The sequence below is a fragment of the Balaenoptera borealis genome (assembly GCF_965194805.1).
Source record: "Balaenoptera borealis genome assembly, chromosome: 12".
Classification (NCBI taxonomy): domain Eukaryota; kingdom Metazoa; phylum Chordata; class Mammalia; order Artiodactyla; family Balaenopteridae; genus Balaenoptera; species Balaenoptera borealis.
The window spans coordinates 36,419,079-36,442,161 of NC_138869.1; the positions used below are offsets into that span (position 1 = coordinate 36,419,079).

Genomic DNA, 23,083 nt, shown 5'->3' on the forward strand with positions numbered 1-23,083 from the left:
CCCTCCCTCTTGGACCTCCTTCCCACCCACCCCCCCATCGCATCCATCTAGGTCATCACAAAGCACCAAGCTGAGCTCTCTGTGCTATACAGCAGGTTCCCACTAGCTATCTGTTTTACACATGGCAGTGCACATACGTCAATCCCAATCCCCCAAGTCATCCCACCCCCCGCCCCTGTGTCCACACGTCTGTTCCCTATGTCTGTGTCTCTGTTCCTGCAAATAAGTTCATCGGTACTATTTTTCTAGATTCCACATTCATCCGTTAATATATGATATTTTTTTTCTCTTCCTGACATACTTCACTCTGAATGACAGACTCTAGGTCCTTCCACATCTCCACGAACTACTGGGCATATACCCTGAGAAAACCATAATTCAAAAAGACACATGCACCCCACTGTTCAGGAGTGCATGACTCCTAGGAGGAGACTGTCAAGACCTGTTGCAGTTTGCTGTGACCTTATCCACTGGAGGTGATGGCTTTGGAGTCCAGGATGTACAAGGGGCAGGCTTCCCCAGGCTCTGCCCCCCACAGCATTTCCTCTCCCTGCAACTTCAGGCAGCTTCACAAAATAGCCTCTTTAATGAATAGTCATCCTCTTCAACTCCCACTGGTAATTACTGGGCCATCTTTTAGCCTCATATTTTCTGCCTGGTGGACTGTCAGGCAAAACTTCTTGGCAAGTTTTCTAGCCAATTAAAAATGGAAGACCAATTCCAATGAGCAGTCAATTCCAATTAGCTTGGCTGGTGGGATCGTGACATTAATGCTGGACCAAGACAGCAAGGGTATGATTCCCCACAAACTCAACTGGCCATGCTCTTTTCAGAGTATGATGGCAGAGTAGGAAAATGTCTGGGTTCTTTGCTTGCTCCCTCTCCTTCCTTTTAAATGAGGTCTCTTTTCATTAGACTCTTCTCTGGGATATAGGCATCACCATTCTTTTTAATCAACCATTTAGGACTAGTCTTTTCAAAAGCTAAAAATGAATTTTCTGAACTTTCTGATTCTGATCCTGACTCTTCATTTTCTTTAGGAAACTATTTGTTTATCAAATAAAGCACACTTTCTGCAGGCTCTGAAAGCCTGAATTCATGTTGAATATTTGGAGGATGGGCCTTCTGGGAATGAGTAAAGTAAAAACCACGTAATACAGACTAATTCTTTCACATCATTGTTGGTTCTTATGCAATTGTCTTTTCATATAAGTGCCTTCAGAGCTGGTTTGGATCATTCAGAATGGGTCAGAACAAGAATGAGTTGAAATCACGTTTGTATCCCTGGGCACAGGCTTGTGTTGGGTCCACGAAGGGACTCTGGGTCAGTGAGTGAAGGAAATACCAAATAAATTAATCCCTGAATGAATTGAATCAATAAATGAATGTATGACACAGATAATTAGAATAATCTTATAATGGGATTTATAATGCTTCACAAATTTTAATTTAAAATGTCAACTATCTCTGATTTCCCAAAAAATAGTAGTAGGTTGAAGTTTGTGTAACATTTCTGTGCACAAAGTATGAAGGGATCCTAAAAAAAAAAAAAAAAAGGAAAGAAAAAAAGCATGCTAAAGAAGGCTTCCTTCCCCAAAGAGAATAGGTGGCCTTTATCCCTTTAGAAGCTTTTCATCAACTATTGATCAAACACAAACCTATTTTTTTTTTTTTTAATTTTTATAGCTACTTTATTTATTTATTTATTTTTGGCTGTGTTGGGTCTTCGGTTCGTGCGAGGGCTTTCTCTAGTTGCGGCAAGCGGGGGCCGCTCTTCATCGCGGTGCGCGGGCCTTTCACTATCACGGCCCCTCCCGTTGCGGGGCACAGGCTCCAGACGCGCAGGCTCAGTAGTTGTGGCTCACGGGCCCAGCTGCTCCGTGGCATGTGGGATCTTCCCAGACCAGGGCTCGAACCCGTGTCCCCTGCATTAGCAGGCAGATTCTCAACCACTGCGCCACCAGGGAAGCCCCACAAACCTATTTTTAACCTATTTCTTCCGAAAATTGCTAACTTGGCCTTGTGCAATCATCAGGAGTTATCTCTTAAGCACAGAATATGGGGGGAGGGGGTAAGGAAAAGTGATAAATCAGCTTGCATTAATCAGATGCAAATGTGATACCTTTGCTTGCTAAACTGTGTCACAGAGGTAATTTTCGCTGCAGAAGCACTCCTGCTTAACACCAGCAGTTTTCCTAAGAGATGCGATTTTCCTTCCTTTGGGGAAACTGAGGAAACACAGACTTAAGTCATTTCTTGACCCTGAGAAATCTTCTTTGCATAGGAAGTCCTTGTGGAGATGTGTGATTCAGTTTGTCTGCCCTCTTTTTCCCAGAGGTCAGGAGGGAACTGTGGGGACTCAGCCACAGGCCACTTTATCAGGCCCCGTTTTAGTCATCTGGCCTGGGGGGTGCTGGACCTTGCAGGTCATTTTCTGTGTGTATGAAAATGGGGAGAGGGTTTGTGCATTTAAGCCTTTCTGAGAAAGCTAAATAGTTCTTTCAAGGGAGCAATATGGTCCTTCCATATGGCTTAGACCTTTGGAAGGAGAAGTAGCAATTAATTAAACAATTAATTAAATCTTACTCTGAACTAATGCTTTTATTTAACATTTCCATGTCTTGTAATTGTTTCGTTTTAGTGCATGAAGTATGGGTGAACATCTGTTTCAAGAAAGCCTAATGTTAAAATTGTGAACCCAAAAACCCATCATTTAGGGAATTAATAGAATACTTTTAGGTAAGGATTCGCTGCAGATAGTCTTTAAGTGAAAAGCACCCCAGTGTGTTTTTCACATTTTTCAAGTTTTTGGGTTTTTTTGTACTAGCATTACATGGATGTTGTAGAAAATTATAGAAGAAAGGAAAACTTAAAGATTATTATATCATAATTTTACTACTAGGAGAGAGCTACTCTTCATATTTTGACATATAGCTCTCCCAAATGTATAATTATGTGCACTCGCAAATAGGGTGACACGATGCACAGATACTGATTTGTGACTTGTCCTACTCTCTGGTACACGAGAACATTACACTTGTTCGTACACACACCTCGACCTTATTATTTTTTTTAATTAATTAATTAATTTATTTATTTATTTTTGGCTGTGTTGGGTCTTCGTTTCTGTGCGAGGGCTTTCTCTAGTTGCGGCAAGGGGGGGGCCACTCTTCATCGCGGTGCGTGGGCCTCTCACTATCGTGGCCTCTCTTGTTGCGGAGCACAGGCTCCAGACGCGCAGGCTCAGTAGTTGTGGCTCACGGGCCTAGTTGCTCTGCGGCATGTGGGATCTTCCCAGACCAGAACTCGAACCCGTGTCCCCTGCATTAGCAGGCAGATTCTCAACCACTGCGCCACCAGGGAAGCCCCTTATTATTCTTAATATCTACATAGTATGAAATTGTTCAATTGGGACATAACTTTACTGAATTAATCCACTGTAGTTGGATGTATAGCCTGCTTCCATTTCTTCTTACTGGAGACTTCAACTTTTTTAATAATGATAGCTGCTTTCTACTTCATACCCAGTGCTGTGTGATGCATTTACTATATAACATCTCTCTTTCTATTTAATTCAGGTGAAATTCACATAACATAAAATTAACTACTTTAAAGTGTACAATTCTGTGGCATTTAATACAGTCACAGTGTTGTGAAACCATTGCTTCTATCTAGTTTTCGAAATGTTCATCACCCTAAAGAGAAACCCCATACCTGGTAAGCAATTACTCCATCTGCCCCCATCCCCCTCTTCCCAGCCCCTGGCAGCCCAGCCACTAATCTATCAATATTTTCTGTCTCTCTGGGTTTACCTGTCCTGGATATTTCCTATAAATGGAATCATATAACGTGTCACCGTTTGTGTAACATCTCGTTTAACCCTCACAAATCCTGTGAGGTGAGACCCAGGGAGCTTGAGGGTCTTGCCAGGGATTCCCACCCTGCAGGACCAGAACCTGAGTGCTGATCTCTCTGGTCTCAAAGCCTCATTCTGTCCCATTGTCCCATGCTGTCTCCCCATGGCCTTTCAAACTCTGGTGTACAAAAGTGCTCACTCCTTTCTTAGCCTGTTTACTTTAGCATCATGATTGGTCCTTTTCCTCTGCTTCAAACTTTTAAGATGGGAAGGTGCTAATACAGTGGTTCTCACATTTTAACTGCAATCAGCATCACCTGGAGGACTTGCAGAGTTTCTGACTCAGGTCTGGGATGAGTCCCAAGAACCTGTTTTCCTAACAAGGTCCCAGGTGAGGCTGATGCTACGGGGACCACACTTTGGGAGCCACTGCTCTGACAGATATGACGCGGAAGGCTTGTTTCATTACACTACCCTCTGATCAGAATGCTTGCAATGGCATTAAGAATATGGAAAACTAAGAAAAGTCGAACGATTATCCAGCTTGACGAACATGCGGGTGTGATATACCCTGGAGACTGAGGAGTCTCCTGAAGTGTAATCCAAAGGTGCATTTGGTTTTCCAAATATATGTTTAAAAAGAAACTGAACATCTGGTAAGATTGTAATTGTGCATATCCTGCAATCCCCATTTGAGCCTTGGAGAACCAATCCCAGGAGTACAAAAGGAGGCATGTACAGGGAAGTGAAAGGCAATGCTTTTTGTAACATAACAGTTAAAAAAAAAAAAGAAAAATCTTCATAATTAAGAGAACAGATAAATAGATAAATAAAATGTGGTGTAGGGAAGGCCAAATGCAGTTAAGCTTTGAACTAGAGCTATATAAAGTAACATGGAGGGAGCTCAAAAACAATGCTAAGTGGAGAAAATATTTAGATTTACACTCACAAAACAATACTATGCATTATTTGTGGAATAAAAAAAAATGATAAATGGTCTCCAAAGAAGGTATACAAATGGCCAATAAGAGCATGAAAAGATGCTCAATATCAATTGTCATTAGGGAGATGCAAATAAAAACTGCAATGATATTCTATTTCACATCCACTAGGATGGTGGTAATTAAAAAAAAAAAATTGGAAAATAACAAGTGTTGGTGAAGATGTGGAGAAATTGAAACCCTCATATGCTGCTGGTGGGAATGTAAAATTGTGCAACCACTGTGAAAAAGAGTTGACAGTTCCCCAGAAAGTTAAATATAGATTTACCGTATGACCCAGCAATTCCACTCCTAGGTAAATATATACCCAAAAGAATTGAAAATAGGTTCTCAAAGACTTGCATACAAATGTTCATAGCAGCACTGTTCATAATAGCCAAAAAGGGTAAACAACTCAAACGTCCATCAACTGATGTATGGGTAATCAAAATGTGGTATATCCAAACAATGGAATATTATACACCCAGAACAAGGAATGAATATTGATACAGGCTACAACATGGATGAAACTTAAGACACATTACGCTAAGTGAAAGAAGCCAGATACAAAAGGTCGCATAGAGTATGATTCCATTTATATGAAACGTCCAGCATAGGCAAAAAGTCTGTCCATAAAGACAGAAAGATTAGTGGTTGCCAGGGACTGCAGGGAAAGGAGATTTGGGAGGTCCAGGGTTTCTTCTGGGTGATGGAAATGTTCTGGAATTAGACAGTGGTGGTGGTTGCACAACATTGTAAATATACTGATCATCACTGAATCGTATATTTTAAAGTGATTAAAATGATGAATTTTAATTCAGTAAAAACATTTTTTGTAATGATGAGTGGATTGGGTAGGATATACACCCAATCCACGACAATAGTTGCCACTGGGGGTGGCTAGAGGTGGGATGTGGGACTGCAGTGGTGGGAAAAGATGTTAGGTATCCTAGTAATGTTTTATTTCTTTTATCTATTAAAATAAAGCAGTGGAAGCACATTTAACAAAAAATTGAGTTCTTAATTTTGGATGGTGAGAATGTCAGCATTCATTACATATTACCCATAGCATTTGCTATGATTTTTTACATTTCTTTAAAAAAAAAATCAAACCAGATGCCAAAAGCCCAAGACAGTGGACTCATGATGAGAAGAGCTGCCTTTTTGTCCAGCTCAGACCTCTCCCTGCCTCCTAAGATCCCCTGGGATCCTGGGCCCTCTAGTTTGTGCACTCTTTCCATACAGCCTCCCCTGGCCCCTCTTGACCAAAGTCATCATTATACTCCTGATTTAGTAGGAATATCAAGGTCCTTGATTTCCCCAGTGACTCATCAGCAGACATTTGCCCTCTTAACTCCTCCTTGAGCCTAGACACAAATCCTCCCTCCTGTTAGAGAACCCCCTGCCACCAGGCTCACCTAAAGGTTGCTCAGGTTAGGTCCAGAAAAAAGCAGAAGAGTATCCATTTCTGTCTCTATGAATATGATGACTGGTTAATATGGAGCTGCATGGAAGACCTGGACCTTTCTTAAAACACTGATTATTTCTTCTGAATGTACAGAACAGTGTTCTGGGGGAAAGATCTTCATGTCTGATTACCAGGCCTCATAATAACTGAATGATAGATGGAAACTACAGACTTCTTCCCTAGTGGTCAGTGCAGGTATCATCAAGCTAGGGCCAAATCTACTGGCCTACTGTCTGTTTTTATAAAGTTTTCCTGGAACACTACCATACTCTCATTCACTTATTGTCTATGTCTGTTTTTGTAGTGCATCAGCAGAACTGAGTAGCTGCAACAGAGACTACATGTCCCACAAAGCCTAAAATAATTATCTGTTCTTTACAGGAAAGTGTGCCAGGCCCTGGTGTAGTGGTTCAGAACATGAGCTCTTGACCCCACCTGCTCTGGGATAGTAGTTAAGACACAGGGAAGATCTTCTGATCTTCGTATTCTAAAGTGAGGATGACACTGAGATGCAGAGAAGAGAGCCAGTTACGCACGGAGATGAAGAGTGTGGACTCTGGCGTTAAATGCCGCTTACTAGACATACAGCCTGGGGTATGTCATTGAAGGTTACAAAGCTGTACCTCACTTCTAAAGCAGCGTTCTTGAGAAGAGTAAATGAGATAACTCAGTAAATATTTATTGGGCTCCATTCAGTGCCGGGCACTGTTTGAGGTGCTGTTGATAAAACAGCAAACATGAGGGACAAAAATCTCTGTCTTCACAGAGTTGTAGACTAGATGGGAGATGGTAAATAACAGTAAATCAACGGAGGTACAGTTGGGTCTTGAGGTGGCCAGGCGGGGGAACAAGGAGAGAGATGGGGGTTGGGGATCTACTGTATCTGGGAGATCAGGGAAAGCCCCTCTAAGGACCCGTCTTGTGAGCTGATGTCTCAGTGACAAAAAGGAGCCAGTCCTGCAGAGATTTGGGGGCAGAGGAAACAGCCAGTTCACATGTCCTGTCATGGCAACAAGACTGCCACGGTCAGGACGGAAAGGAGGCTGTGTCGGGGCCCCGTGGACGAGGAGGAGAGAAGCAGGAAGATGAGGTCTGACAGGTGGACGGGGCCAGATCCCATAGGGCCTCGTCAGTTGTGGCAAGGAAGCGGGATTTCAGTCTAAGTGTGGTGAAACCACTGGAGGATTTAGGCAAGAGGGTGAGTGCTGTGATCCGAGATAACTCTCTAAATGATCCTTCTGGTGGCTGCAGTGCAGTGAGGTTGTAGAGACAAGGTTTACAACCGGGAGAACATTTAGCAGGCTATCGCACTAGTCCAGGTGAGAGATCATGGCAGCGTGGGCTGGGATAGTGGCAAGGGAGGTAGAGAGAAGTAGATGGATAATGGTGAAACTGATGGGACTTGCTGGAAGATTAGATTTAATGTGATAATGTATGGGACATGCTCAGCACAGGGCCAGGGACATAGTATCTTGATTGTCATCATCATTATCGTCTCCACCACAGTCATCATGATCATCTTGAGAGACAGTGTAGCATTGTGGTTAAGAGTATAGACTCAAGCCACACTACTTGGGTTTAAGCCCCAGCTCTGCCATTTATAAGCTCTGTGACTGTGGGTAAATTACAGATCCTCTCTGTGTTTCAGTTACCTTCTCTGTAGAATGGGGGGATCAGGGTACTTTCCTTACAGGACATTGTTAAGTACCATAATATTCCTGCCCTGCCAGATCGTAAACCATAAACACCATTGCTGTTATCTGAGGGCCGGTAGATGGCCCTATACTTGATAGAGATTTGGTGAATATTGCTAAAATCCTAGCATTCTGTGGAAATCCTCCTTAGAGGCCAAAAACAAATCCCTCTTCGTGTAACCCATTGATTGATGAAGCTGATGGGAGGGCTGTCTCCCTGACCTCCGAAAATCAGCAATTTCGGGGAGATAAGACAGCCACACTGTTTGTTAGAGTATTTGAGCTGCAGGCTTTTAAATCAGCATTCCAAAGATGTAAAGGCAGCAAAAGTATGCACTGGGCTTTCCACAGAAGAGAGTGTGGGGCACCGTGCCCGTTTTGACCAGCTGTGTCTGTGTGGGCGTCGGCAGGGCTGTCGTTTGGGAGACGTCTCCTCTTAGAGGGATCCTCTCATTTCTCCGTCTTAGGCAGACCCCGTTTCAGCTATGGGGCCTCAGGGGTAGCTAGGGCTCCCTGAGTATGCAGCTATGGGCTTCTCACGGCCTGGGTCAAATGCAGGGGCATTGTTGTTCCCATCATGCCCTGGTCTGGCTGCTGGAACCAGGGGGCCAGTCTCTGGGAGGTGAGAAGGACCCCCAGGTATATACTCACCCGGACCCCGCACAGATTGCCTGAGAGCTCACATTCCCTGCTGGCTGCAGACGTGTCCTTCCCAGGCCCCAGGCAGGTGGAAGTCTGTCCCAAAGAAACAGCGGTGTGGCTCCCCTCCACGCACAACCACAGAAGGGACCTCTTTAACCTTTCTGTCTTCTGAGCAATAGGAAGCAGCACGTGGTAAAGATCCACTAAAACCCAATATGGGCCTTCTCCCTCCCACTCAGAAACAAGCTCCCACTGATGGCAACTTTTACTCCTGGACCAAAGTCCTTTCGTATACCTGAGGCCTGCGATTTTTAGAACTCTGGGGGCTCTGGATATCTTTTCCTGCAACTGCTTAGTTGGACAACTTGTTTCTTAGTTTTAAGTTAGGGAGATTGTTGTAAATACAACCACATATGTAAGGTAGAAAAGAGTAGGCTCTTAACTGAGTTCTAACGATGTTGATGTTTGCTTTGTTAGTTATACTACTTCACATGGACCTTACATTCTGAGTATCTGCAAGATCCTGAGGTTAGGTTATGTTCTTAATTTTAAAATCTTACTTGAATATTAACAGCTCACATTTATTGAGCCCTTACTACGTGACAGGTAGTCACCGAGTGCCTTCACGTGTGTTTAATCCTCGCTACGGCACTGCAAGGTGGATACTATTATAATCCCCACTTTACAGATGAGAGAACTGAGGCTTCCACAGGTGGAATAGCTTGCCCAAGTCACAGACTAGAAAGTGGCAGAGCTGGGATTTGAACCTGGACCACCAAATTCAAGCCCTTAAGTCACTCCACTAGCCCTTAAGACATGCATGCATCATAAGTAGCTTTGCTCCTTGTGAATGTTTTCATACCAAACATACAGAGATGGTTGTTGGTCCTTTGCCACTTGATTTCTAGGAGGTCTTCATATATTATGGAGATTAGTTTACTGATATAAGTTACAAACCTATTTTCCCAGTTTGTCCTTTGTTTTTTGACTTCGTTTATGGTGTTTCTGATGTTTCGTTTGCCATGTAGAAGGGTTTTTTAAATTTAAACTTTAAATTTTACTTTTTATATTGTATGATAAAAAGATCTCTGAATGTTTTGTTTTCTTCTGAACTTTGAGTCATAGTTAGAAAAGTCTTCTCTACACCAAGGAATTTGCCCGTCTTCTAGCACTTTTATGTTTTTCACATTTACATTTAAATCTTTGACCCATTTGAAGTTTATTCTGGTATGCAATGTGAAATATGCATTAAGAAAAAGAACTTTAAAAAACACTTCAAAATAAATTTCCCTGTCCAAATGTGGTCAGAGTTTGTATATGAAGAGTATTTGTGGTAGTGAATCCTCCTTCAGAATAAAAGCAGGCTTATTAGTGTCACAGGTGATCAGTAGGGAGTTGTTTGTGGTTCTAATTAGACCTCTAATTAGCCTGAAGCTTTGATAGCGGTTTTCCCGTCTGCTGAGATGGTCGAAGTGCAAGGTAATAGGAGACTCAGAAGGGGTCAGCCACACAAATGAAGCTGTTGGAGGTAGCTTTGGACACTCGTGAGACCCCTGACCCCTCATGCCCTCAGCTTCCAAAAGCTCACCTGTGGAACAGCCTTAACATTTTCCTACTTTCTTCTCTTTGGCATTATTAAAGAACAATCCCTCAGCCAGCCTAAGTTTGGTTTTGGCAAAAAGTGTCACTTTATCAGTAGGTTACCATACTTGTCTCCTAGTTTCAAGAAATTTACAGTCTCACTGAGGGAAGCAAGACTTAGATATGTAATATAAATTCTGACTAATGCGAGGGAGTAAGAAGGCAAGTGCTCATTTATTTGGTAGAGGCCCTTTTGTATACCTTTGAGTCAAAACTCTTCCAGCTGCAAGTGACAGAAACACAACTCAGATTCCTTTAAGCAAAGAGGGGATTTCTGCTTATGTAATAGAAAAGTCCATGGCTTATTGGCCTCAGGAATGGCTGGATCCAGGTGCTTATTTTTCTCAGGAATTTCTTTCTCTTTACCTCTCAGCTTTTATTTCTCTCTGTTGCCTCCATTCTTGGATATGGTCTCCCCTCCTGGTGGAAAGATGGCCACCAGCAGCTCCAAGCTTACCCACTTCTAACTTAGAGGTCCTTTCTCACCTAGTTCTTCCTGCAAAAATCCCAAGCCTGGTTCTCATTTCCCCTTTCTGAATCAATCTCTATGGCCAGAAGGAGGGGTCAGTTGCTGGTTGACCAGTCCTGAGTTACATGTACTCCCAAGGGGACTGATGATGGGCTCAGTCCCACTGAAACCACAAGCACTGAGAGAAGAGCATTTTCCCAAAAGAATTGTTATTAAAAGAGGGAAGAACTGACGCTGAATGAGTCAAAACCCCAGAGTGCCCTACAGCATGAGCTTTGTGTTCTCAAAGCTCTTAAAGGATCAACTCTGGGTGCCAACAACACAAGCAAAGAAAGTCTTGAATGGAGCAGTTGGACTCGGTTAAGCCTATGAAAATGAAGGCTCCCTGAGTTGCTGTTTTGTGATAAGAGCAATAGCTTTTGTCCCGTTCTCACCAGCATTGCAAAATAAAAAACAAACAGATAACGTTGCTGCCTGTCTATTACTGAGGGTGGGTTTCTGGGATTCTAATGGAACTTGCTGGAAAAGCTACAACCCTCTCATCAGTGTTTGTCAAATACAAAAACCCAGCAGAAAAGAACATGCAGAGAGATTGTTTCCTTCTCTCAGCCATGGACTATGGTTTGGGAAGAGAACAAGGTCTTGAATAGGGCGAGATTCTCAACCAGGTGCTTTTGCAAATGTCATTTACTCATTCCACACCTGAATAGTCCATAGCTTGTGAGGAATATGGCAGGAAATGTAGGGGTCTTTGTAAATGAAATGGCCTGGCTACTTTGTTGGTTGTACCAAGCACAGCAGCTAACATTGTGTTTGGCACTGCGTCTCATACCATCCATGCATCATCCGTTCAATTCTCATAATGACCTTATGTACTGTTTTTATCCCCATTTTATAGGTGAGGAAACTGAGGCTCAGAAAGATTCACTCACCCAGGGTCCTAGAGCAAAGGAGCGGTAGAGTCAGAAGTCAGCCTCAGGTAGCTGGACTCCAGTGTATGGGTCCTCACTGTGCTCAGTTATTAGCTCGCCATGTAACCCTGACCTTGTTACCGAACAGGGTTCCCCCATTCCTTTTCACAGGTGAACATTTGGGTTGTTAGAAGAATCTTTAAACAGTGATGCCACTAAAGTGTTTTACTCTGAGAATCCTGGTGTATAATTAGCTTTTTTTTTTTTGATTAATTAATTAATTTTTTGGCTCTGTTGGCTCTTCGTTGCTGCATGCGGGCTTTCTCTAGTTACGGCGAGCGGGGGCTGCTCTTCTCTGTGATGCATGGGCTTCTCACTGTGATGGCTTCTCTTGTTGCAGAGCACGGGCTCTAGGCGCATGGGCTTCAGTAGTTGTGGCACGCGGGCTCAGTAGTTGTGGCTCGTGGGCTCTAGAGCACAGGCTCAGTAGTTGTGGCACACGGGCTTAGTTGCTCCGTGGCATGTGGGATCTTCCCTGACCAGGGCTCGAACCCATCTTCCCTGCATTGGCAGGTGGATTCTTAACCCCTGCGCCGCCAGGGAAGTCCCTATAATTAGCTCTTAATAATGATAGACCACAAAGAAAGAAAAATTCCCCATATTTTTCTAATCGGTTTCCTCCCATCTTTCCCAGAAAACATCCACAATTGCTAAAATGGATAACATTTCATTCTTTTCATTTTATCTTTGGGAAGGAAAGCAAGGAGCCATGATGCTGACCAACTTGGCCATCAGCTCTGAATTTTATAATTATCAATGATCTCCAAAAATGGCATGTATGGTCTTTGAGATCTGGTAATTATATACCTGTGTGTGAATTGTTCAAAGGCTGGGCTTTTAAGCAAATCTGAGTTTGAATCATAGTCCTGCCATTGTGACCTCAAAGAAGTTGTGGAGCCTGTCTGAGCCTCAGGTTCCTCGTCTATAAAGGGGGTCATTAGTTGATCTGAGCTCACAGGGCTGATATGGGGGTTAAAGGAGATGATGCTTACAAAGTGCTCAGCACAGCGCTGCCCCGAGTAAGTGATCAAAACAGGCCAGCTGCCAGTAACACAGTCATTTATTATTACAATGACTGTGTTATTATTTCTTGTCCTCAATCCTTCCCCCTCCAAAATAAACTCCACTGCACCAATATCTCCATTTTTATCATGGACGTTTAATAGTTAAACATGCTTTTCTTTACTACAGTTGTTTGCAAAGCACCTTGCAATTTCCTCTCTTCCTAATTCCTGGAATTCTGTTTGTGTGAACTTGAATTGTTTAAAGCTCTCTGTTCGGCAAACTCTCTTTTGTGTTTTTTCCTCTGATGTCCAGAGGCTTTGAAACAGTAGCTTTTCCATAATCTTCAACAAAAGTTGCACTAACTCCCTGAAGGGCCGGTGCCTTTAGTGCAGTTTTCTCTTCCAGCTGGCTGTCTGACTCGTTGTTTTCATTCTTTTCCCCAAGATCTTTTCTCTTTGGTTAGCTCTTTTATGGGGAATCTCTTGCAGGGCTTTCTCTGAAATATTCTTGCCTCTTCCATTTAAGATTAAGCTGTTATCTTGGTGACAGGTACTGACGAACACCACTTAGACTCACAGATGGTCACGTGACTCGGCTCACAGATTAGTGCCTTTTTCAGGTGATAATGATCCCCATGGCAGTTGCAGAAGCTTTGTCATAAAAAGTTGATTATTTATGGCAACCTGGTTCTGGCAGTTAAAAGAACACGGGATCTAGTTAGTTGTTTTTTCCCCTCCCCAAGGAACATCTCTGGAATTCACTGATGGCAAAAGAAACACACAAGAACATGGATCAGGTTTTTAATCAGGATAACCTCCCATCTGTAGAGCATTTTATAGATTCCAAAGCACTTCCGTGTTCATAATCTCTCAGTGCACTTGTCTCTGGGAACTGAGCAAATGTGTCTGTTCAGGGAAGGTGAGGGGGAGGAGAAGGAGAGTAGATCTGGGATGCTGAGCTGTGGGGTGGGACTTTGAGGATGTGCCTGGGCTGGACTGTGCTAAGATGGAGAACTGGATCTCCTGCTTTCTGGTGCTTTTCTCAGTCTTGCTAATAACAAATGACCTGTGAGAGAATTTCACAAGACTCAGAGGGCACCTCAATCATAAAACATCCTTTGTAGATTCGTTTAAGCCGTTGTCTTGTTTTCTCTTGTGGTCTCTTTAGACATCCATCTTATAGGGTAACATTTCACTCGGCATCTACTGCAAGAGGAAACCGTGGAATAATTCTTGCTTCCTGATCAAAGTAGGTGAATTCCTAGCAGAGGTCTTTGGAAAGATGTTTGGGGGAGGAGAAGAGGAATATTTCTTCCTTTAGTTTTGGAAGACTTCCAAAGAAGAAGAAGAAAAACTTATATCAAGAAGCTGATGGTTTACAATGTTTATGGAAACACCACTACCAAAATGCCTCAGTTCCATCTGCAGTGTTGGACACCTCAATTCAATGACCTCCCCTTTCATTTTTTCATTATAAAAATAACATAACCAAATGACCCATAATTAGGAAACCTCCCTTCTGGTACAACCATTTTCATTTTATGTATTTTCCCTGCCAAGCTTTTCTACGTTTGTACATATTGCGTAGGTGCCCTAATAAATAGTTTTCATCCTGCTTTTTTTTTTTTGTGGTCCGTGCCGTGCAGCTTGTGGAATTTTAGTTTCCCTACCAGGGATCGAACCCTGGCCCTTGGCAGTGAGAGCATGGAGTCCTAACCACTGGACCACCAGGGAATTCCTCATCCTGCTTTTTTTTAACTTAGCATTTTTCATGTTGACTTCACAAGTATACTTGTTAATGTTTACACAGTGTCATCCAGTGGATGTTCTATAATTTACTTAAATATCCCCTGTTGTCTGACACTTGGATTCCAGGGCAAATTAGTGCAGAGTTGGAAAACGTGGGCCCCAGAGCTAGCCTGACCCGGATTTCTTGCTCTGCCACTTCCCAGCTTAACCATCTTGCTGGGAGAACAATGATACTTTCCTCAAAGGATTGTTTAAAGGAAAATAATGTATCTGAAGCACTTAAACATAGCTCCTGGCACATAGAGTATTCTCCATATTTAGTAGCTAGTCTATTATTATTTCTAATTCATCACTATTAAATGACAATGCACTAACAATGTTTTCTTTTGGATTGTTTTCTTTTGGTAAATTCACACACGTGGACTATTAGGCCAAGATATTTGCATATTTATACTGTTCTTGGTATCTATTGACATTTCTTGATATCCCTGTTGTTTTTTACTGTCATCAACAATTCTATGCCACGTGGCATGGCCAAAAAAAAGGGGGGGACTTCCCTGGTGGCGCAGTGGTTAAGAATCCGCCTGCCACTGCAGGGAACATGGATTTGATCCCTGGTCCAGGAAGATCCCACATGCCGCGGAGCAACTAAGCCTGTGCGCCACAACTACTGAGCCTGTGCTCTAAAGCCCGTAAGCCACAACTGCTGAGCCCACATGCCACAACTACTGAAGCCCACATGCCTAGAGCCATGCTCTGCAACAAGAGAAGCCACCCCAATGAGAAGCCCTCGCACAGCAACGAAGAGTAGCCCCCGCTTGCCGCAACTAGAGAAAGCCCGCTAGCAGCAGCGAAGACCCAACACAGCCAAAAATAAATAAATAAATAAATAAATTAATTAATTAACAAAAAAAGATCTAGAGAGTTCCCTGGTGGTCTAGGGGTTAAGACTCTGCACTCCCAATGCAGGGGGCACGGGTTCGAATGCTGGTCAGGGAACTAAAATCCCACATCAGAGAACTAAGATCCCACATGCTGCATGGTGCAGCCAAAAAAACAAAAAACAAACAAAAACACAATTCTAAGTGTGCCATTTTCACTCTACTCTTACCTGCACTGGAAACTATAATTTTATAAGTTGGGCAATTTAGTATGTTAAACATGATACCTTGTGATCTGCCCACTTTGTAAAAACAGAGAGAACAGTATAGTTAGTACCTCCACTCACCCGGCATCCAGCATCCACAATGGTTAACCTCTTCCCTGTTTTTAGAAATACTTTAAGCAAACCTCAGTCATCGTATCACTTCACTCATCAGGATTTCGGTATACAGCTCTACCTGATGAGGACATTTTATTTTTTTACATAACCACCACACCTTATCACACTTAACAAGACTAACAAGAATTCCTTAATATCAAATATTAAATCCAAACTCAAATTTCTCCAAATTTAAATTTGTCTTTGGGGCTTCATCTTAGGTGATACTAAGGAATTCTTGTTAATTTGTCTCAAACAGGTCCTTGTTCAGTTGGCCTGTTTGAATCAGGATCCCAACATGTTCCACCCATTTCTTATGGTTGATATTCTGTAAAAACTTCCCCCTCCCTCTCTTTTCCCCCATGCTATTGATTTGTTGAAGAATCCAGGTCATTTGTCTTGTGGACTGTCTTCTATCCTGGATTCTGGGATTGCTTTCTCATGGTGTGTCTTAACTTTTTCCTCTATCCTCCTGTTTCCTGTAAACTGGTGCATAGATCTGGAGGTTTGATAAGTATCTCACTTAATTTTAATGGGGTGTTTTGAGGGGACAACACATCATTACAGTCCTTCCCTGTGTAGAGTCTTGTGCAATTGACCAGATACCAATGGTTACTGGCCTCTCCTGGCAGTAGGGGAACAAGCAGCCCAAAGATTCTACTGACCATTATAGTAGTTGGAAGAAGTTGAATATAAAATAAGTGATTATATTAGCTTAAAAATACTCCAGATGTAGCTAGTCGTTGCTCTGGAAGTCATTCTGTCTTTGCTCCAGTGCCCTAAGAGCAGTTCCAGAGGTAGGTGTGGACAGGCCCTGCCCTCCAGGAGTTCTAGGTAGGAAGATAATCGGAAAACTTACATGGCTGTAGACTGGTAAGTAATTTCAAAAATTGGCACCTGGCAGAACATGGTTAATGCATGGTAGTAATAAGAGTTGTTGAACTCAAGAGAAGAAGCCATCTTCTGTGGGCTGGGTTGATCTGGGAAGATTTCTCAAAAGAAAAACTTGATCGAGGAGTTGTATAATAGGTGATATTTGAAAAGGCTGCCAAGGAGGAGGGAGGCGCTATTCTGGACATGAGTTCAAAGATACACAAAACTTTTTAAATGTCAGCCAGTCGATCCACTCATGTTAATGGCCTTTGGTATCTATCTTCTGAACCTTTTTCTTTCTTTTGTTCCTTAATTTATTCAACAAATATTTACGGAGCATTAATTATGTGCCAGCCTTTTTTGTGGCATGGGAACATGGCTCATGAGACAACCTAATTTCATGAAAGACACATGAGCTGGGAGTCAGAAGACCTGAATTACTCTGAAATCCTGTTTTTAGAATAAAAATACTGAAAGAACTCCTTGAGGTTTTCGTTACCCCTAATATCACCAGATGGAGACTTTGGCAGGTCTGGCCAAGGTTGTAGCACACTGTCATCTTTCCTGGGAAGAAAAGACTCTTCTATTTGAATGAAAAAAAAAAAAAAAAAATATATATATATATATATATATATATATATAAATAAATTTTTTGTTGTTCTCTTTCTTTCTTGTGGAAGCACTTTATCCTTTGAGCTCTGAAGTTAAGCTGGAAACTCATGAAACAATATTTGTCACTACCCTGGGCAAGGATACAAATGAAAACAAGAATTCTTTAGCTCCCAGACAGCTCAGTTCACCTTTGTTCAGATTCCAAGCGTGTGGGATGGAGGCCGGGAAGGTTTACCTGTGGTTATCCTGCTGGAAAATGTGGGCTCATTCGTATGAAAAAGCATTGATCTTGAGATTGAAAATGGCTTATGGGGAGTGGGTGCCTGAGAACCAAAGAAAGACATTGTTAGCATTTTTGACATAGTCATACATCTTCTGCAGCAGCTCAACTTCTATCAATTTGATCCAGGTCTGTTTTCCTTTAAACTCAGTCTACCAGCATCTGTGGAGTGCTTGCTGTGTGCAATAGTGGTCGTTTCAAGAGGAGGGATTTAACTTCCATCCCCATGATGTCCACAGCTCCCTCCACCCCAAAGCACCCCAAATAAGCTTACAGGCTAGGTATGTACACTGGTTGCTGTGCAAACACAGCTTCAAGATGAACCCCCCCACCCCCGCTACCGCCCCCATGGTTCTCTTTCTCTTTCCTTATCACTTAATATTCTGTAGAATTTCTGAATTTTCAACATGAAAGAAAATTGAAGAGTCACCCAGTTCTGTGTTTGCTAACAAATGTATCCCACTCCTTCCCCCAACCAGGATACCAGCACAGAGGGTCAGCTCACGTCTTGGCTCTTTTATCCCTAACCTCCTGGGTATAAAATGTAAGTGGTTAATGGTCCACACAATTTGGATTGAAAAGCTCAAATCCAGTATATTCTGTTTGCTCAAAACAGGATCCAGGAAAGTTAAACGATTTGTCCATAGCTGCCAGGAGTCGGTGGGTAAACAGTGACTGAAACCCAAGGCCACTTGAGCCCACACACATGTCCTGCCTATAAAGCCACCTGTCCATGTTGTGGACAAAGACTGCTGACCTGTGAATCTGGGCACACTGAGGAGGGGGTGCAGCTGTGTGGTTAAGACCATCAGTGTTCTGGGCAGACTAAATTATGGTGCGGCTATTTAGTAGCTGTGTGACCTTGAGCAAGTTACTTAACCTTTCTGAGCCTCTATGCCCTCATCTATAAAACAGGGGAAGCACCCTCTTCAGCAAGTTGTGAGGATTCAGTAAGGTAATGCATGGCACATGCTTGTCACGGGCCTGGCAATAGAGCTAATGGCAACCTAACATTATTTTCTAGCATTTCAGCATTCACATGTCAATACCCCCAATCACAATGGATCCTTTTTGTTCTATCCCAAGTTAACTCAAACCTGTCCACCTTACTCCATTTTTGGAAAGAGCATCCAATACAGAATTTTTGCTCTGGGGATGTGGCAAATGTGTACTCTGCTCTTAGAAATGATTTAAACATCTTTGTTTCATCATGGTCTTTTCGATTGGTTGGTTGGTTCCTGGGCTTTGAGGAGATTCTTTCTTCCTCCAGACTTACCTCCCAGCTCTCTTTGGGACTGTAATAAACCTAGCTACTGTTTATGAAATTACTACTATATGTGAACCCCTTACCTGCCTTCTCTCTAATCTTCACCTCCACCCTTTGCAGTGGGTACTATTATGTTCTAATTGCAGATCAGGGCACTGAGGCCGTGAGAGATTAACTTGCTTGATTGTTTTAGATATTTTGGTGGTTCTCCCTTGTTGGAAGATGCAGGAACACACTTGTGTGACCTACAGTTGTCTGGATGTAAAAAGATTACATCTAAGATGACTCTAGCACTTAGGATTTATAAGCATCAGGGACCTGATTGACCATTTAACCCATTATTGACCAGCAGGGGAAACTAGTGAGCAAAGAAGTCACCACAATTGATTAAACTCAGTGTAGGAGTCCAAGGCTAAGATCTGAACCCAGCTCTCCTGACTCTTATTTGATGTTCTTTTAATCATATCATATAGGCTCATATCCTTGACCCTTAGTAGCATCATTGTCTGTAACAAGATACCTGCTAAATTGCAAATGGTCTGCAGATAATTAATGTTCCACTTCATATGTGGAACTGCAGGTTCTGGAAGCAAAGTACTTGCATTTGAACCCAGCTCTGGCACTTACCAGCTCTGTGACTTTGGGCAAGTTATCAGTAGTTGAACTCCCTGTGCCTCAGTTGGATTGGATTATTGTGAGGATTACCTGAGATACATCATGGAAAGGTCAAAGGACGGTGCCTGGCAGAGAGCCAACCACTAGACAGCATCAGCTATGGTGGTCATTTGTCGAGCGCCTGTCACTTGCTAGGCATCTTTTGGCACTGGAGATACAATGCTGAACAAGAGAGTCATTTCTTGCCTGTATGGAGCTCACAGTCAAGTGAGAGACACAGATGTTCAAGAATAATGAAGCTTATGATGTGTTGAGTAATTCTAGTTCCATTTGTTATTTACAGGGCACTGTTTAAAAGTTGCTGCAATGTATCTTTGTCTTTAGTTCTGATTTTTTATAAATGTGTGACATCAATGAGAATATTTTGCATCAGAAGTTTGGCCAGGGGTGCACAGAGCTCTCAGCCTTGAGAAGCCTCTGGTCCTCAGCATCATGCCAGCAGCCGTCTGTGTGTTGCATCCAGAACAGAGCTGGCCGAGGTCCTGCTACTTAGACGTAAACAGCCTACCCGAAGGGCAGAGAGGAAGTTATGACTGGGGAAAATCCACAAGGCAGCAAGACTTGGTCGCTGAAGGGACAGCTCTCATAGTCATAACAGGCCTGTAGGAAGAGGACACAGTAGGAACCAAATGTTGTCATACAGATAACATAGGCACCATGCAGCCAAGTACCTATTTTTAAGTGACAGTGGTATATTTTAGGCCAGTTCCATCCCATTTGTAGACTAGCTCCATCTTCCTTTCAGTTTCTTTGCTCATAGTTGATCTAACCTCTGTTTCAACCTTGTTTCCTTGGCCATTTAATAATTTTAAAAAAAAACTATATTCCTCATTGCATTTCCTGACAAATGAGGACATTGAGTTAACTTTCTAATGAGCCCTTATAAAATATTACCATACTGGGGACTTCCCTGGTGGTCCAGTGGTTAAGACTCCATGCCTCCAATGCAGGGGGCATGGGTTCGATCCCTGGTAGGGGAGCTAAGATCCCACATGCCGTGCGGTATGGCCCAAAAAATAATTACCATACTGAACTAACCCAAAATGTGGGCTGCCTGCACCAAACATGCTGATTTTAGAAAAGGATGCTGGGACTTCACTGGTGGTGCAGTGGTTAAGAATCCACCTGCCAGTGCAGGGGACATGGGTTCGAGCCCTGGTCCGGGAAGATCGCACATGCCACAGAGCAACTAAGCCCATGCGCCACAACTACTGAGCCCGCGTGCCACAACTACTAAAGCCCACATGCCTAGAGCCCACGCACCACAACAAAGAGTAGCCCCTGCTCGCTGCAACAAGAGAAAGCCCGCGAGCACAGCAATGAAGACCCAACGCAGCCAAAAAATAAATAAATAAATACATTTAGACAAGGATGCTTTCATCAGTAAGTTATATTATCATTTTTATATTCTTCCCTGAAATAAAATGGCATAAATTTGAGACAATACTTCATATACAGTTCAGTCTTTGTTGTTTTATAGGATCACGGAAGATGAGCATTTATTTCTATTTTATTCTTATTTATTTATTTATGGCTGCGTTAGGTCTTCGTTGCTGCGCGCGGGCTTTCTCTAGCTGCGGTTAGCGGGGGCTACTCTTCGTTGCGGTGCACGGGCTTCTCATTGCGGTGGCTTCTCTTGTTGCAGAGCACGGGCTCTAGGCACGTGGGCTTCAGTAGTTGTGGCACACGGGCTCAGCAGTTGTGGCTTGCGGGCTCTAGGACGCAGTCTCAGTAGTTGTGGCGCACGGGCTTAGTTGCTCCGCGGCATGTGGGGTCCTCCTGGACCAGGGCTCGAACCCATGTTCCCTGTATTGGCAGACGGATTCTTAACCACTGCGCCACTGGGGAAGCCCCGAGCATTTATTTTTTAATTGCCTTATTTTACAGTTCAAGAAACTGCACCTCAAAGAGTTTAATAGACTTGCCCGAGGTCACACAGCAAATTTAGTGGTAGAACCAGGATTGGATCCCATGTCTTCAAATTTAGGTCAGTTCACTCTTCACTGTGCCACTTCTTTCATACATGTCCAATAGTTAAATCAGTATTTGAAATCCTGGTTTAAATTAAAGAATTAACCCCTTTGGAGGCAAGAAGGGTGGAAAAGATCCCCAAATTCCATCTTTTCCTCTCTGTTTCATTGAGAAAAGAGGGAGTAAGATGATTTGTATACCAGAAAGGTTAATAACTATGGATTATGCGCTTACCTTGTGCCTAGATTGCTGACACATGCATCATCTCATTAAACTGTTCATATGTTTTATCTCATTAAAGCCTTGAAACTCTCATATCCCCATTTTACAGCCAATTAAACTGAGGTTTGGCATGGTTACATAAAGTGTCCAAAGTCATATCATCAGCAAGTGGAAACCTTGGTATTTGCATTCAGGCCTCTTACTCTAGAGCTTGTATTCTCCTGTGTTCTCCCGGGAACTGAAGGATGGGGTGTTGAATATTCCATAAAGTTTTACTGTAGAACGAGAGTGGAAGGGAAATACCTTATTCTTCAAAAATTAATGTCACAAGGCAATGCATTTGTAATGATCAGTTTACTGGAGCAGTCGGTAGGAATTTTTTTCCTTCACTTTGAAATTTTGCACTTTCCATGTTAAAAGTTTCTCTAGGAAATGAAAATTAATTTGGGGGAAGGAAGCCTCTGTTATTCCTGCTTCCAGCTGGGGCAGATGCTTGGCCTCCTCTGGGCAGGTAGGAGGGGAACACTGGCCTCTCTCTGCTGAGCTCGTAAACTGGAGAAGTGTCTAAATTCAGGAATGATGCCAGGTGGGGTGGGGGCAAGGAAGGGAGGAAAGGGATGTGGTGTTTGGAGCCCATAACTCAGGAAACATGATGGCACCTAATTTCAGAGTGGCATGAGGCAAGCGTTTAGGAAAAGAATAATGAGCTATTGTTGTGGGCTTTTTTCTTTAATGGGTGGGTTGTTTTTATAAAGTTTTATGAACAGGAAACTGAAGCAAAATGCTGATCCCTTTGGTTTTTGAGCTCTGCCAGCATCATTTTCATTTTTATTTTTGACTGTTGGTGACAAGCACTTCCTTTAACATTTCTGAGGGTGAAGTGTAATGAGACACCCCAAACTGCCTTTTCTAACAACAGCAGAATCCAGATGAAGAGTCGTAGTTTCAGATCTTCTCGATAATGCCATGAGACAAAAAAAGATCACCCCTAACCCAGGGAGAAAGATAGCTCTTTCAGAAACCAAGGCAGGCTGTAGAATGTTTTCCCTTTAAAAACATTCTAGAAAATTTGCCCAACTTGTGGAAAACCTCTAACATGCATTAAAATGGGTCTTGCTGTGGCAAAGAAAATACAGATCAAATTCCCCTGCTGCTCTGAATCATAAAAACTCAGCTTCCCCACCTATTGTTTCCCCTGGAAGATGACTTCATCTTAAAGGTGGTCTTATCTGTTGTGCATTTTGGATACACTGAACCAAGGTTTCAGGCATCTGGCTGCCAACTTCAGAGACTTTAAAAGCTGTTTTGTTCCTGCAGGGCATTTATTCATTGCTTACCTTATAAAAGTTATGTCTTACTGCATTTTCCTGGCACCAGAGCAATCCTTGTACCTACCCATTGCGTGTGGTTTTTCTGAGCCTGCAGGCAGCACTGGGTTATTAAAGTTC

General features: G+C 42.8%; 1 protein-coding gene and 1 long non-coding RNA gene across 4 annotated transcripts in view; one reads left to right on the forward strand and one right to left on the reverse strand.

The window, feature by feature from the left end:
- The window catches only part of ARHGEF3 (Rho guanine nucleotide exchange factor 3), a 307,479-nt gene that overhangs the window by 209,772 nt on the left and 74,624 nt on the right, over nucleotides 1–23,083 (forward strand). The gene's annotated exons all lie outside the window — the stretch shown is intronic.
- Nucleotides 1,179–11,934, reverse strand: LOC309607484. Its single transcript, XR_014232418.1, has 2 exons — nucleotides 1,980–11,934; nucleotides 1,179–1,658 (listed from the first exon to the last, which is right to left on the reverse strand). It is a non-coding gene; the product is annotated as an uncharacterized lncRNA (long non-coding RNA).